Below are 15,139 nucleotides of genomic sequence, written 5' to 3' on the forward strand. Positions count from 1 at the left end.
TTTCCTTGTCACTTTGAAATATATCACAGATTGTTTGAACCGAGTTTACTCTGCTGTGCTACAGAAAAAACAGGAACACTTCCTCCCCTGGGGTCTTAGAGCTCCTTACTGAGTCCCCTCTGCCCTTCATTGCCCTTTTAGAAGCTGGTCACCACCGTTCCATTCAGTTCTGAGATTAACACTTTCCACAAGTGAGTGAGAAAATTAATAGGTACTTATCATGCTGGGTCTGGCTTGTTCAACTTAACCTTTAGCGCCATCCATGTTGCTGCCCCTTACAGGATTTCATTCTTTTTTACAGATGAGTAATATTTCATTGTGTGTATGAACCACACTTTAATTGTACATCTTCTGGTAGGCATATAGGACAACTCTATGTGTTGGCTGTTGTGATATGTTGCAATAAACATGTATAGCACAGGTTTACAACTATATTTATAAAGAAAATCAAAGGGTAGATTGAAGTGGAGACTTAAGGGTTCTTCAGAAAGTCGGTTGGATGATGTTTTGCTGGGGCAGACATGTGAATGAACGTTTAGCTGAAGCAGACACAGGTGAAAGAATATTCCGCTAAAGCAAGCATTCTTTGCTAACAGCGTGCATGTATCAGTCCATCTTACACGCGTGTATCAGTCCATCTTACACACATGTATCGGTTCATCTTACATTGAGTAATTGAGCTGCATTTGTTAGGACTTCACAGAGAGAAACGTACCAAAAAAACTTCTGGTGGTGTGCTGCTGTAGTTTCTTGTCACTTCCTTGGACTCCTTGGGCTGATTGGCAGAATGATGTCAGCTGAGAGACACACTTGCTGAGACAGATGCACAAGCTGAGGCAAGACCAGTGGAGGACACGTGATGTTTGGAGGGCACAAACAGGACTCACTGGACAGTGACAGAGGCTGAGCTTGGCTTGCTCATAGAGCTGGCTGTGCAACACTTGTGGGTTTCAATTCTTTGTTGATCTTTGCTTTCTTGAGAGAGGCATAGCTGAGAACTTCTCCTGGTGTCCCTCAGGGTCCCTCCTGCTCACTGGAGCCAAGGCTGAGGCCTGGCTGTCTTAGCTAGGTGGTGCCACTGTTGCTAGTGACTTACGTTTGCTATCCTAACTCTACTAAATGGGACTGCTGGTGTATCCATGAAGTGTTGGCGAGCGGATCGAGCTGCCACTGCTAACCTGTAAACTGAACTGCCAATATCCAGACAACACAGATGGAAGTAGCTCCAAAGAACCATTCTAAACAGACCTACTTCTGCTTTATCCTTTCTTTCCCACTACCTCTGGTGGGTGGTGGGCTAAAAGGGAGGTTAAAGAGTTCAAGAACCACCATTAAAAGTAGGTTTTGAAAAAAATTAAAGTTACAGCAGATGGTTCACAGTTGCTGATTTCTGACTTTATGTAGCAGACAGTGACAAGGCATACATACAGAGCAGGAGAATAGAAGTGAGACTCCAGAAAAATCCTGTAAACTTGGGAGCATCTGACTTTCAACAAGAACACCCACATGATTTAATAAAGGAAAGTAGGCTTTTCAGCAAGTGATATTCAAACTAGATATTCATAAACAAAAGGCTAAAATTGGACCACTCCCAAGCATTTTATATATATATATATATATATATATATATATATATATATATATGAATCATAGACTTGAATGTATCATTTGGCAAGATGAATTGTTCTAATTACCATTCACTGTCAACTTGACACAGCTCAGAATCACCTGAAAAACTTAATCAGGTTAGTCTGTGGGCGTGTCTATGAGGGGTTGTTGTGACAGTTGATGTAAGGGGGTCCAGTCCTCTGTGGGCAGCACCATTCCCTAAGCAGGTGGCCCTGGCCTATATAAGGAAGCTCAGGCACAGCATGAGCCTGATCTGGTCAGTGAGCAAGGCCCCAAGCATCATTCTTCTGTGGCTTCCTTCTTTCTACTTTGGCTGTGAGTTCCCTGGTCAAAGATAATGCTGTGTGAAATAGCAAGCAGACCTGACTTCAGGTTCTTGCCTTGACTCACTTTAATATTGGACTGTGACCTGGAAGTATAAGCCAAATAAACTTATCCTTTAAGTTTTTGCTATTTGTTTGTTTGTTTGTTTGTTTATCATAGCAACAGAACAAAAAAGTATTCTAGGGTACTGTTTTACAACCTTCCTAATGCTGTGACCCTTTAATACAGTTCTTTATGTTGTGGTCACCCCAACCATAAAATTATTTTCATTGCTACTTCATAGCTGTAATTTTGCTAGTTATGAATTATAATGTAAATATCTGTTTTCCAATGGTCTTAAGCGACTCCTGTGTAGTGGCTGGTATTCTCTTGAAGGAAGCCCGCCCCCAACTGGATTTGATTGGCAATATAAAGAATTGCCATATAGCCAATGGGAGACAGGGGCCAGGACCCTTAGATTGTCCTAGCTAAGATGCTGGAGGGAAAGGGAGAATCGCTATGACCCGGAAAAGACAGAACAGATTAGAGCTACAAAGTGGAGATCATCCAAAATGTACTTGTAAAGGGAATGTGGTCCCTGGAAGGGCTGCCCAGAAGGGCAGCAAAGACCGATGGTCTTCACAGAAGGTATAGGGGAGCAAAGTTAAAAGCTGATTTAAAAGGTGTTGAACAGGAAATATGGGAGTGAAGGGCAGCTAGCCGTGGGAGGCTTAGAAGTGCCCAGACACTGAGCTAGTAGAGCATGTTTAAAAAAAGTTAGTGTGCGTGTGTGTGCGTGTGTGTGTGTGTGTGTGTTTTCATAAGCAGATCCAAAGATAGCTCCTGGGCGGGTAAGCACGTGCAACCCACCAGGAGCCAAAGGGATGTAGCAGAAACTCACTGCTACACTCCTGTGAAAGGTCACTTAACCTTTCTCCCCAGATTGGTTGTGATCCACAGGTTTAGAATCACTGCTCTTGGGCCTAGAAATAAAAATATATATTCTAGGGTTGGATTACCAGCAGCAACAACACATACAGATCTAAAACTGAGCTGAAGTTAACATTTATGTAACTCCATGGATAAACAAAACCACTGTGTATAGTACATTATGGGGAGATTTTGTTGTTTGTAAATCATAACTCAATAAATCTTAGAAGGGATTTAAGGGTTTTCATTAGCTCCTAGAAGAAAGAACAGTTAAAGATTTATATTATCTAGTGTCAAGGACCTTTTCTAACCAAGTCACTACAGGAAAAAAAGTGTTACAAAAAGTATCAGGAAAGTTGGTTATAAAGTGTGCCTATAATTTCCAGATTAAAAATATCACTTAAAAAGACCTGCAATACCTACAAAAGACCTTTCACAATATTGCCTTAGCTCATCTTCCATTGCTTCAAAAAATATGTGACTGGATAAGTTAGGGAAGAAAGAGGTCCATTTTGGCCTACAGTTCTTAGTCTAAAAGCCTTGGGTCAGCCTTTATTCAGCCTCAAGAGAAAGCACCTTCATTTAAACTAGACTGACAGGGATATTTCTGGAATGTGTTAACCACATAGCAGATTTTCATATTCCTTCCATTTCCTGCAAAAGCAAACAAATGTAAAAAATCCTGACAGGGTACTATTAATTCTTAAAGAAACGGGGGACAGGTCTCCTCCAGTACCTGTGGCTCCTCCCAGGACGTCTCACCCCGACCCCTGCCCTAAACCTCTCCCTGCCAGGGGCTAGGCTTGTGCTTCCCTCCCCCAGTCCAATCCCTATATAACTCGGCCATTTTGGCTACAAAAACCTCTAGTTCTCTTGGCCTAGGCTGTCTCTCTTGGTCAGCAGCCCCTTTCTTACTGGCTTTCCCCCTCATTCCTCTCAGGGTTTGGTTTAGACTACCAGACATGCTCAGCCTGGACCCTTTCCACGTGCTTGCTTTCTCCCTTTTATCTACAATAAAAATCTCCATACTTTAGGAGTGGTCATATCCTCCTTTTATTTCTTTTTTTCCCCCCACAAATAGGAAATGGCTTCAGTTTTCTTCCTCTATTTTAAAACATTCTGCCGACATCCTTCTTCCACCATGGGCATCTCAGCAGGCACCATAGATGATGGAGCACCTGTGAGCTTAAGTAGAAAAATGTTCCACATTTTAATTCTGCTGACCTCTATCCAAATGTTAACACTTTATCAGGAGATGTAAGGGACAGGACTCATGCCGTATCCAATGTGGAGACCTGTTTGCTGCCAGTGAATGAAAAACAGAAATAAAAAAGGAAAGGATATAGCTGGTCCTGGGTTTCAACACCAGATGAATGGAAAGGAAGGAGAAGAAAGGAGAGGAAGAAGGAGGGAGAGAGAAGAGAAGAAGAGGAGGAAGAGGAGGAGAAGAAGAAGATAAAGAAAAGATGAAGAAGAAGAAAGGCAAAGGTGGTGGTGGTGAGGATGAAAAAGGAAAGAACATCACTGTTCCCACTTAGAATGGAGAGGAGGTTTTATTGTAAATAAAAGGGAGCGCACAGCCAGAGGCAGAGTGGACATGACCAGCTAAACTGGGCCATGTAAGGAGGGGGGAGGGGCGGTCCAGACCAAGAGGTTAGGAAGGCAAAGAGTAGACAAGCGGGCCAGGTAACCAACATGATTGGATTACACAGGGAAGGGTAGTCCAATACCTGGAATGGAGAAGTTTAGGGTCGGGGGCAGGGTGTGCCAGCCAGGAGGACCATGTAACAGGAAGGGACTGAGGGATGCTGGGAGAACCTGGCAGCCAGGTCCACTTTGGTATGTTAAGTATGCCCCTTACATAGCCTTTTGTCCCAGGTTTGACACCTAATAGTCAGGTGTTAGGTTAATGTTGTCCAAGTTTGGGATTTTTCATTCCACACTTACATGTGATTTTAGTGTTGGCTATTTCTTATTGAGACAGGGTCCCACACAATGAAGGCTGGCCTGAAACTCATGATGTAGTAGGGAATGACTGTGTGTGCCCTGTTCCTCTCTGCCTCCTCTCCTTGAGTGACGGGATGATGGGCATGCCCCCAAGGTGCCAGGTTCGCAGTGCTGGGTAGGAATTTGTCTGGGAATGAGAATCACACATGACAGTAAGGCTATGAATGTGGGTTTAAGTAGTTTACATGTTAAGGAAGGCTCATATTTAAAATACCACCATATTACTGTCATACATTTAGGCACTTGAATTCAAACCCTGATTTGTATGCCTCCCAAAGTGCAAATTTTGGCTTTGGAATTCAAGCCATATTTCAAACATTAAAGATCATGCAAAAGAGATCATTTAATGTCTCTCCACTTCTCTCCCCTTGAATAAAAACTAAACGGCTGAGATGATTTCAGAAAGCGGACAAGGGAACTAACTGTACTGTGGTGAGCACCTGGCAGCTCCATCTATGTCTAAGAGCTGAACTGGCTAAACCTGTATCAGTTTTCTGAAAACTGTTGAAATGGCTAAAATTATATATATGTGACCTGATTCTCTGTAAAACTCAGTTTGCTTGTGCGCACATGCATGTGTATTTGCACACATACATACAAACTGAATATATTTGTGGTGGAGGTAGTAGACTTAGTGTGTCTGGGCTGAGAGTTGCCTTCCTAGTGTTCAGCTTCCTCTCAGGCTCCTGATTGCTGGGATTGCAAGTATAAACAATGACAGCTAGCTTGTTTTTATTGCTGTTGCTGTTACAGATTTATTTTTTAATCACGTATGTGCATGTATGTTTGTAAGTGGATAAGTGCAAGTGTGGGTGCTTGCAGAGGCTGGAATTATCAGATGCCCTGGACCTGGAATTGCAAGCAATTATGCTCTGATATAGGTGTTAAGTCAGGTCCTCTAAAGAGCCTTATGAATTCTTATCCACAGAACTCCCCAGCCCCTCTTGTTTTCACACACACACACACACACACACNCACACACACACACACTCACACACACACACAACTTGCTATATAGCTCAGGCTAACCCAGGACTTGTTCTGTATCTCAGGTAGGTCTTAGACTTACCATCCTTTTGCCTCAGCCTTCTGAGGGGCTGGAGTTGCAGGTGTAGAGATGCAGGAAATCATGAAGTTGGTCTGATCAACTTCATGATTCCCTACATCTGTACATATCCACACCCACACACAAACACACCTGGAACACATAGGGTTACACTATGTAGCTCTGGCTGGCCTAGAACTTGCTATGTAGACCAGGCTGGCCTTAAACTCACACCCATCTAACTGTGCCTCCTGAGTGCTGGGATTGAAGGGACATACCACAACACCACAGCCTTTACCCTCTTTTATTCAGTTTGAGACCCCTGTCCAAGAAACAGTGCTATTTACATTCAAGGAGGTCTTCTCTGTCAAACCACTCTGAAAACAGAGAGATCTGGACCCTAAATCCAGTCGGGTGGGCAAAGACAGACAGGAAGTTCTTACATAACCTGTCCCTCATTTGTGTCACCACAGCACTGCTGATGCCCGAGAGCACAGGGCAGACTGGGAGCGGCTGAGTAGCTCACTGGCTCTTTCTGAAGTCAGTGTGTGACCTGAAGATTCACTCTGGCCCTGCCCATTCCATCTGCAGAATCATACAGAGTAGTTTTGTTGCCTTAAAAATGGTCTGTGGGATGTTGACTGGAGACTGAGAAGTCACCTCAGAACCAGTCTATAATAAATCCCCAGGTTTGCAGTGCGGCAGCACTAGATTTGGGTTCCCGGAACCCACATGGTGGTTTGTAACCATCTATAACTCTTGTTCCGTGGGATCTGTCACCTTCTTCAAGCCTCAACTGGCAATGCATGCATGTGGTACACAGACACACACTCAGACAAAACATTTTATATATATATATATATATATATATATATATATATATATATATATATGGCTTCAGATTGAGACTTCTGTTTAATATGAAAGGTAAGGAGCTGTCTCCACACTGTGTAATAAAGGATGAGTCAGGCTCTATCTCTCTGTCTGTCTATCTATCTATCTATCTATCTATCTATCTAGAGAGAGAACATGCAACTGTAAAGGGAATATAAAGCAGCAGAGAGTGAAGAGAAACAGAAGAACATGGACAAAGAAGGAAGCTGCACAGAGCTCTAGCCAGTGGCTCCCCGAGGCAGAGGGTAGCAGAACCTCATTCAAGTTTGGTTGCAGGTTTTGGTGAGGAGTTGGTGCTTCTGGTGGGTGGGTCAGCAGGGGAGAAGAGCTCTGTTTTGCTCCAAGGATGACCCAGGGGCAGTGTCAACTGTGTGGGAATCTTTTGTTTAAAACCTAACTACCCTGAGGGCCTAGGAGCAGGAACAGTCACAGATGTCAGGAGCCGGAGGGCAGGCAGCCTTCACACATCCCCTGGGGAGAGCTGGTTGCAGCAGGGCAGTACGTGGCAGCAGGCTCTACTCAGGCAGTGACATACACGGGGTGACTTGGGGTTGATTTCATCACTTGAGAATAACTTTGGACTTTGATCCATGAGCTGAGATCGGCAGATGTACTTACTGGAGTTGCCTGTCTGTCCTCAAGTTCACTGCTGTAGAGACGGAAAGCTCCCAAGATCCAGAGGACACTTGGTTTACACAACTGCATCTCTCCCTCCAACAGGGTGTTTAATGTTCAGCAGGCTCAGACAGATCTCAACCCCGTGGTTGTTTCTCCTTCTCCCAGGCCTGCCTGCCTTCAAGTTAGAATATTAGCAACTGTGAAGTATACAAATGGGCGGATCTTGGAAGGGTAAGAGGATCTGCCTAGCCCACAGACTGCAAAATTAATGCTGGCTGGCAATGGTCCCTCACACTTAAAGTGGAGAAACTTCTAAAATGAGGGCAGCTCTGGAGGATAACTGATGCTCTTTCAGTCCAGGCTCAGCAGCAGCATAGGCTGTAAAAGAGAAAAATCTAGGACTTCAAATGAGGCCCCACACGTCCACATAGCAGGACCCAATTGTAGTACTGTTTTCCAAAAAACAAATTTCATCAGTTCACTGTTGTTCTTTTCGGTGGTGGTGGTGATGGTGGTGGTATGTGTGTGTGCCAGAGTGTGGGCATGCGCATGTCATGGTTCACATGACTGTGGTGGTCAGTCAGGCACCAACTTTCAGGAGTCAGTTTTCTCCTTCTACCATGGGTTCCAAGGGTAAAACTCAGATATAATAACTCTGGTTTTCCTATCTGAGCAGTCTTAGGGACTGAGCCAATAGTCCTGATACCTAAGAAAAATTCCCAAACAGACCTGAAATGGATATCAAGTCAACAAATGCATAGACACATAAGAAAATGGGTATGGGGCATGTGCCTTTAATGTCAGCACTTGGGAGGTAGAAGCAGGCAGATTCCTGTGAGTTTGAGACCAGCCAGATCATCAGAGCAAGCTCTAGGACAAAATTGAGAAACCCTGTCCCAAGAAAAGAAAATATCAAGGAAGCATGACTTTAGATTTAAATAATAGTAATAATTTTAATTAATAATATTTTAAAACTTCTAATGAATAATTTTAATTAATAATAGTTTAAACTTCTAATTTATATTAATAATTTTTAACTTCTAAATTTCTAAGTTCAAAACACTGAAATGGATAAGATGACAGAAGAGCAATTTAAAATTTTATTTGTAAAACTATCAATGCTTTCAAGGAGAATACAAATAAGAATCAGCTCAGGACACAAAGACAGTCTGAAACATGAATAAGAAAGTCAGTAAGAAAATTAAGATTTTGAAGAGGGAAAAGTACAAATGCTTGAGTGAAAAATTTTTAAGAGATGGTGGCAAACATCTTTAGACAAACAGAAGGAAGAGTGTCGGGTGAAGGATGGGGGAAAAATCAAACAGTAACCACAGGCATGGCCACAACTTGCAGGAATTCTAGGATATGATCACGAATCCAAACTTAAGAATCCATGTCAAATGAATAACTTGATGATGTACCCTGAGGTCTTAAAAAAACAAGAACAAGACGGGCAGTGGTGGTGTACACCTTTAATCCCAGCATTTGGGAGGCAGAGGCAGGAGGATTTCTGAGTTCGAGGCCAGCCTGGTCTACAAAGTGAGTTCCAGGACAGCCAGGGGATACACAGAGAAACCCTGTCTCGAAAAACTCAAAAACAAAATAAAATAAAACAAAACAAACAAACAAAAGCAAGAACAAGCCAAACCCTCAAACAATAGACTGGAGGGAATCTTAAAGATCAAGACCGATATTAGTAAATAGACAAGAATAAAGTAAAAAGACTCAAAGAGTTGTTTCTTTGGAAAAAAAAAAAAAAAAGACCGAAAAATGCTTAGCAAAAAGAAAACCAAAGAGTGAGAGAAAGGGCCTAATTGAGAAAGTTAAACGTGAATAAAGAAACATCACAATAAATACCAATGGCATCAGAAGTCATCTGGGAATAGTTAAATCACCTACATTAGAAAAATCTGGAAAATCTAGAAAAGTGGGAAAAGAGGTAGATACATTTATCCTACTAAAATTAAGGCAAAGTGATACAAAAACCTCAAGAGATGTATTCCAGGCAACAGAACCAGTACCAGGCTGATTCACTGCGGAATTCTACCAAATTTGTAAAGAAGACTCAATGTGTGTTCAACCTGTTCTGTAAAGTATAAATCGAAGAGACACAAAGTTACACATGGGTGCAGCACAAAGTGTAGACAAGAAGAAAGGCTAAGGGTCAGACAGGAGGGAGGACTGAGTACAGGTTATGGTCATGACTCCTGCGATAGGATGAAAAGCCAATTGTTTTTTCTAGGTCTAACTCTGTCTTTTTTTTTTTTTTTTTTGGTGGCAGATGAATACGTAAAAATATATCCGATAGTAAAAGTGTGAAACTCAACAAGAAGCTCTGACTTCATAATGACTGTTCGAACTATCTACAAGGCTATCAAGTTACACAGGCTTTGGGTTGATTTCCGCATGTGATATTCTTTATAATAAAGCTTATTAAAAATAAATATTTGAAAAAAAATTGAACATGTTCAGCCACCAGGAAATACACATTAAAATTACATCTCACCAGTCAAGAAAGTAAGAAACAACAAATGCCGCCGGCCAGGATTGGGTGTGGTGAGGGAGGAATCCTTACCCTTCACTGGTGGGGACTGTAAGTTGGCACAACCTGTTAGCTACCTTAGCATTCCTTTCATGCTCTGCCCAACAGGTAGGCATGGCTTGCTAATAAAGGGACTGGCCTCTCTGACTTTCTCTGCCCCTTTTCTCTCTCTGACCCTTCTCCTCCTCTTTCTCTCCCCTTCCTCCGTCCTCCCCCTCCTTCTCCATGTGTTCTCAGCTTGTCTCTCTCTTTCCCCCTCCCCTCCCTTCCCTCTTCCTCCCACCTCCTCTCTCCCCCCTCCTTCTCCTTTCTCTTTCTCTGCCTCTATTCCCTTCTCAACTCCCCTTCCCATGGCTTGAAATAAAGTCTGTTCTATACTAGACCCATATGGCTGGTACCTTGTGGGTAGCAGGGGAGAAGGGATGCCTCCACATGGGCNGGTACCGTGGGTAGCAGGGGAGAAGGGATGCCTCCACATGGGCTGGTACCGTGGGTAGCAGGGGAGAAGGGATGCCTCCACACGGGCCGGCTGAAGCAACCCCTCTCATCACACCAAACCGCACTCCACAAAATTTATCCTTGGTTTTATAAGACACATCACAGCCACTATGGAAAACAGAACCGGAGTTTCTCAATAAACTGAAACTTCAACTACCATATGGCCCAGCTATTTGCTCCCGGGTACGTACCTGAAGAATCTCAGTCAGTCAGTGTGCCACAGAGATGCTCACACAGTCACTCCTGCGCTTGCCCACCATCTGGAGACCTTTTCTTGTAAGATACCTTGTGCCTGTTTTCAGTTGGATTGTTCATTTTCTTATTGTGGTTTTAAAGCTTTTACTTTTTAATTGAATATACATATTACCTCCTTAAAAGTTTTTTTACATTAATTTATTGTGTGTGCACATGCACGTGTCTTAGCATGTTCATGCCATGGTCCACATGTAGAAGTCGGAAATCAATTTGCAGGGCTTTTTCTTTTCCCACCAAATTGGTTTGGGTATTGAACCTAGGTCCTCGGTTTTAGCAGCAATAGTCTTTATCACCCTGCTGGCTTTTATATTTTTATATCTTGGATAATTGTCCTTTTTCAGATGTGCACTTTTCAAATATTCAGTCTATGGTCTGTTTTCTCATTCTCAGGATACCATGTTTTGAAAATTAGAAATTTCTGATTATTTTATAGTAGAATATCTATTTTTAACATAAAAATATACTTTTGTCTCCTATTCTAGATAATCATTCTAAATATTCTAATAATATTTGTATGTATATTTGTATGTATATTCTCTTAACTCCTAAAGCCTGCCTTAATGCAAAGTCAAGTGCTTCTTCATATATCACTGTGCTTATGATCTTAGATGAGATAGGAGTGAGAACCCAATTCCAAACTTGCAGTTCATCATTCAGTGACTTGGGTGACCCCTTTTTCCCTAAGCAGAGGTCACCCAGTTCTCTGCTCATTTTTCCAGGCTGCCGGGGGATGAGACAGCAGAGCCCAGTGCAGTGCAGGTCTCAGACAGAATCTCAGGAATGGCAGCTCGGGGCGGTGATGCTTGGTTTTTCATTTAAAATGCTTCATTAACAGATACTTCTATACTCCAGGCACAATGCTATACTTGATGCACACACACACACGCACACACACACACACACACACACACACACACACACACACACACACTGTGTAATGACTAAGACTGAACTTGCTATACCATTACTCTCCACACTCATCAATTAGTGGACCCTTCATCAATTAGAGCAGACTCTTCAGATTTTAATCAAGTTCGGTTTACCGATTATTTTCTGGATCGTGATTTTATACTGCATTTAAAAGTCAGTGACACACAAGTCCATCTGGGTTTTTCTGTTATCTTTCAAGAGATACATTAGTTTTGCATACATGTCTATGATCCATTAGATTTTTGTCAGAGCGAAGGGTTTAATATATGTGTCATCCCCTCCCAGTCCCCCTCCAGGGCTGTCCTGTTCCTCCTGTGTCATTTATTAAAATTAGATCTCTGCTCCATTGCTTTGCTCATTAGCATTGTCACATTCTGTGACTGAGTGTATTTCTGAGCCTCCTTTTCTGTCCCTTGGATCTACTTGCCTATTCCTTTGCCACAAACATGCTGTCTGGATAGCAGGCCTTCATTACACCTTCACAGAGTCCAGTATAGAATCCAGTAGGACCAGCCTGCCCACTTCCTTCTGTTCCCTTAATACTGCCTTGACTCTTGGTCTTTGCCTCTCCACATAAACTTTAAAATGAGTTTGTTGATATCTAGAGAATAAGCAGCTGGGATTATGACCACGATGACGCTATTCACTCGCTCTGATAAGCTCCAGCCTTCTTCTCCGTGACACGGGAATATCTACTCAGTGGTTCAGTTCTTTTACATCTTCAGCAATAGCTTATCATTTCCCTCACGGGGCTGGTGAGTATACTGTTATATTTGAACCTAAATATTTATATATGGCTAAGAGCCTAAGATTTAAAAAACAAACAAACAGATTTTAATGATATCTTCACACATGTCTGTCTAGTTACTTTTCTCATTGTTGTAACTAAATACCTGACCAGGGTCGAGTTAAGGAAAGGAGGTTTATTGTGGCTCCCAGTTGAGGGGACAGTCCAGCACAGTGGCAGAGGTACAATGGCAGAAGCAGTTCATGGCTGTGCCAGCAAGAACTCGTCACATCTTAGCAGACCAGGAGTCAGAGAGGGGATGCAGGCCCTCATCTGGCTTTATTTAACTGGTTTGACAGTACCAGCCTCTTCAGGATGGATCTTCCCTCTACAGGGGCTTGTGATTCCAAATCTAGTCAAGTTGACGATGTTTCTGTTGCAAGAGCTCAAGCTCATTCCCCAGTTTGTAATTTGGGTAAAACAAACAAACAAACAAACAAAACAACCTTTCTGATTTAACTTCCAGGACAAAGTGAACAGGGCAAAGAGAAGCCTGGGCATTCTCGTATCTTGAGTTGCCTGTGAGTGATTTACATCTTAGTGGACAGCTGAGGTCTTGGCACCCATGCCCTGGTACAGCATAACTGGTGGAGAGGTCGGCAATAGAGGTCAAGCCGTAGATGGCAGTTGCATCTTGGCTCAAAATCTTAGAACTGGAGCTCAGGTGCTTATCTCCCCATGGCGAGAGAGTTGGTAAAATGAATCCTGTGAGGTTTGTAGCCACCTTGCCAGTAGCTCTTTGCAGCTGAACCAAAACAAATGCAGACCCATTTGACACATGGTTCCTGAACTGTGCCTCAGCCTTGTGGCTGGGGTAGGGGCAGCGATGGGACAGCCCTTTCAAACCCTCACTACTCCCATGTGGATACTCACCATTATCATGCTAGGGACCATACTATGTTAAATCTAAGGGACACACAGGCCCCTTACCACCAGCTATCACTTCTGTGTGACAGTTCTAAGTCACAGAACCTTCCAGTCACTGCTGTGCTTCTTGTTTGGTAAAATACTACCTATCAGGGACGAGGAAAACATTGGTAAGCTTAACTGTGCAGCACTTTTTAAATTCCTTGAGCTGGAGCCCTGTCAAAAGAATTATCCAATCCATAAGGTGTATGGACTACAAGAAGTTTTCTGAGTACTTCTAGGAACTGTAAGAGAAAAGAAGTAATTATTTTTCAGATAAGAGGATTGATCTGTGACAGCTGGTAAAGCACACCAATCTGTACATCATCAAGTGCAGGTGCACCAAGGAGTCTCCTGGTCCTCTGAAGAGCCACACCCAGAGTTACCTGCTGTGAGGCAGAAGCTGTGGGGGATTGAAGGGAGAAAAACCCCGCTGTAGGATGGTGTCCTAGCTTCATTTCTGTTGCTGTGATAAAATAGCCTAGGAGTCAAAGGCATGGCTCAACAGTCAGGAGCACATACTGCTCATGCAGGGGGTCAGAGTTCCTAGCACCACGCTGGACGGCTCACAATGACCTGTATCTAAAGCTCCAGGGGAAGTGATGCTCTCTTCTGGCCTCTGCAGACCCCTGCAGTCATGTGCACATACACACCTGAACAGACATATGCGCGTCTATAGTTAAAAAATAAAACCTCTAAAGTGCCCCGTCAAAAAGCAACTTGTAAGAGAAAGGACTTATTTTAGTTCACAACTTAAGTTTATCGTCTGACCATCATAGTGGACAAGTTGAGGAAATGGAACTGGAAGCATCAGTCCACAGCCAGGAGCACACAGAGAAGGGTGCAGGGATGCTTAGTGCCCAGCTAGCTTTCTCTGCTCGCAGAGTCTAAATGCCGAACCCAGGGGACGGCATGGCACGCCTTCAGGCTGGACCTTCCCACAGACAGGCATTCACCTACAGACCAACCTGGCCTAGACAACCCTCTATTCCTAAGACTCTCTTCCCAGGTCATTTTCAGTCATGTCAAGCTGAGAGTTAAAAAACCAACCATGACAGATGGTTTCACTACTGAGAGCTTAATTATTTTGGAAAGCCGTTTTGGAATAATTTCATGCTACTGTGCAAAATTAGTTTACGCTAAAAACTAACTTTTATAATAGAACAATAATCTAGTATAACTACACACATCACTTATGCTGAATAGACTTCGCTCCAAGCAAAGGATGCACATACGTAAAGAAACAATGTATAGGCTTTGGAGACTCAGGAGTTAAGAACACGAAAGTCACAGCAATACGTTTCCTGTTTACACGTCTGAACCTACAGTACCTGGCAGCAGCCTGTTCCTAGCACCTGCAGCAGAGATCACATTAAATCAGAGGCTACGCTGAGACAAGGGGAAGTAGCTAAGCAACACCTTCAGGTTTCAACGGAGAAAATGTTTAAAATAAAAGCCTAAATTTAGCCATCAAATGTATATTCATCAGCACAGCTAAAAGTGTCTCCATGATTGATCTGCAGCGTCTAATAAAGAAAAAAAAAATCTGTCTCTGGGCACACCGTGCAGCTCAGGTGTGGAAGGTGGAAGCCTGTTCTGCTGGGAGGCATCCTCCTGCATGCATGCACGGCTGCCCGGACTGCCAATCCAGTGTTTTCTCTCAGAGGACTTTTTCTCCTTTAAAACCAGATCAACACCTTACGGGGGTGTGTTCACTGAGTGACAACCATTATGATTTGTACTTCATTCTTTAATTAAAAAAAAAAAAAAAAAAAAAAAAAAAAAAAAAAAAAAA

The sequence above is a fragment of the Mus pahari genome, chromosome 10, assembly GCF_900095145.1.
Source record: "Mus pahari chromosome 10, PAHARI_EIJ_v1.1, whole genome shotgun sequence".
NCBI classification, from domain to species: domain Eukaryota; kingdom Metazoa; phylum Chordata; class Mammalia; order Rodentia; family Muridae; genus Mus; species Mus pahari.